Genomic DNA, 2701 nt, shown 5'->3' with positions numbered 1-2701 from the left:
CCACTCGGTAGGAGTTTTCAAACTTAGGCGAGCACTAGGCTGCAGCTAAGCCCCCGAGTGGGAGGCGGACTCACCACTTGGTAGGAGTTTTCAAACTTTGGCGAGCACTGGGCTGCAGCTAAGCCCCCGAGTGGTAGGCAGACCCACCACTCGGTAGGATTTTTCAAACTTAGGGGAGCACTGGGCTGCAGCTAAGCCCCTGAGTGGGAGGCGGACTCACCACTCGGTAGGATTTTTCAAACTTAGGCGAGCACTGGGCTGCAGCTAAGCTCCCGAGTGGGAGGCGGACTCACCACTCGGTAGGATTTTTATAACTTCATCTTAGGCAAAACAGATTTGCAACTAAGGCACCCACTGGGGGATTTCAGAACATTTCAAAAAATGAACAACCATCATTTGGAAGACCGTAAAATATCTTTATCTGGAATTGAATCAATCAGATGGATGCGTAGCGAGGTGGTTGTACGAACGACGTTCGACGAGTAAGGCCCCCTGAACGATTCAGCGATGGCGCTTCATTTTTACCCTTTTGCATGAAAGGGGTATTTATCCAAGTGGACGTGCTTCCCAACTGATCGGGGTATGTTGACTGCAAGGAAAAACTTGGTAGCACTTGTATGTCTCCCGGAGGAGATAGACTAGTGGTCTGACATGGACGTGCCATGAAACCCGAGTGACGAGGCTAGTGTGTGGACTGACTCTCCAGAGAGAGGCCACTCATTATCCCAGGGGAAAACCAGCACATGACATCTCTGAGTTCAAGTTTGTGAAACTAACGCCTTGGAGCCTAGGATAGGGCCAAGTGTATCCGTAGAGGAGCGTTGTTTTCGCCCTTTTGCAGTCCTGAAGATGACTTTAGGTAATGATTTGGGCGATCGTCCGAGTGGACAGTACTACCCTTATAGATTTTCGGCAGACCGATCAAATATGGTCAGAAAGATATTCCTGATGTGATCAATGGGTTGATTGAATGGGCGTAACCCCTGAGGGCGGCATGCCCAACGGCTGTGCGTAGCCCCCGAGTGATGCTCGAAAGAGGCAAGCTTGCTAGAGTGTGATATGAGGTTTGATCATACGAGTAACTTAGTTGTTCCCGTGTTGGGGGTGTAGAGGTAAAGACATGTCCAACTGATGGCGACGCGCGAGGCGGCCGAGGGGTGATGATGTGTACAACCGAGTGACGACGCGCGGGACGGCCAAATGGGGAAGACGTGCACAACCGAGTGGCGACGCACATAGCGGCCGAGTGGTGAAGACGTGCACAACCGAGAGGCGACACATGGAGCGCCCGAGTGGTGAAGACGTGCACAACCGAGTGGTGTGATGCGGGACGGCCGAGTGAGGATGTGCGAGGTGGCCGAGTGACATATTGCGTGTCCAGCCAAGTGGTTGAAATGGTCTTCGAAGGAGTTAGCCAGATTCTCTCGAAGCTAATGTAACGATGAGGTTGGTGTAGTTTGGCTGCGACACAACAAGACCGGCGTGGCAACTGAGTCTGAATAAGAATGAAGATGGCGTGTAGAGCGTCTGGGTGATTATAAAACTTGTCAAAGTGGCGGATCGAATGCACTTGTTGAAGTGAAGGATCTGACTGGTGATGAAGTACTTGACTACTCAGGAGAGTGTGCAGCCCCCAAGTGCGGAGTAGCCCCCGAGCGTACTACAGGCTTCGACAACGGACATGTTGGAATACGAGAAATATAGTTTTGAATGGATGATTTGCAATTCATCGAGTCGGACTCGGGTAATGATGAGGAGAAGCTTCCGAGTGATGCTTGAAAGAGGCAAACTCGCAAAAAGAGTGAAGTGTGAAGTTTAATTATAAAAGGTACTTATCAGTCTCATGCCTGACGAGGTCTATGTCATTGATATGATGAAGAGGATTCCTCTGAGGGGTTGGCCGAATGTGTTTGAAGCCAACAGGTGACAATGTCGGTGTTGTGGTGCGCTAGGACCGGTATGGTGACTGAGTTCGAGCAGCGATGAAGTTGGCGCATAGGGCCATCGAGTGATCACGTAACTTGTGTAAGAAAAATGGCACAAGCCAACGAAATATTTTCTCGAGGAAATTTGATGTGTGCTGAAATGATTTGTGTAAATAACACCCATAGACACCCACTGGGAGTGCAAGGGGCTTGCTGGTTCAAAACCAACAAGATTCTAAAAGAGTGAAGGATCTAGTCGAACTTGACGAAGTGAAGGATCCAACTAGACATGTTGGAGTGTTGGCTCAAATAAAACGGAAGTGTAGTGTTTCGACTGAGTTGCAGCCCCCGATGACTGATGGAAACTCGAAATGAAGAACACATGGTGTTCGTGAATGATGTATGCGTTAAAATGGAAGTTGGACTCGGGTGAAAATAAGCAGCCGAGCGTAGAGGTACACTTGGTGGCGTGCCCTCCGAGTGAATGTGATGTGTGAATTACGGGATATTCGGGAAGACGGAAATAACAGAATGTAAAATGACTTAGCTGTCTGAAAGCGCGCGAGTGGCCGAGTGGTGATGAGGCGACCAACCGAGTGGCGACGCGCGGGGAGGCCGAGTGGTGACGAGGTGACCAACCGATGGCGACGCGCGGGGCGGCCGAGTGATGATGAGGTGACCAACCGATGGCGATGCGCGGGGTGGCCGAGTGGTGATGAGGCGACCAACCAATGGCGACGCGCGGGAAGGCCGAGTGGTGATGAGGTGACCAACCG

The sequence above is a fragment of the Triticum dicoccoides genome, chromosome 5B (assembly GCF_002162155.2).
Source record: "Triticum dicoccoides isolate Atlit2015 ecotype Zavitan chromosome 5B, WEW_v2.0, whole genome shotgun sequence".
Taxonomy (NCBI): domain Eukaryota; kingdom Viridiplantae; phylum Streptophyta; class Magnoliopsida; order Poales; family Poaceae; genus Triticum; species Triticum dicoccoides.
The sequence above is the reverse complement of the archived record's forward strand: the minus strand, read 5'-3'. Positions refer to the sequence as shown.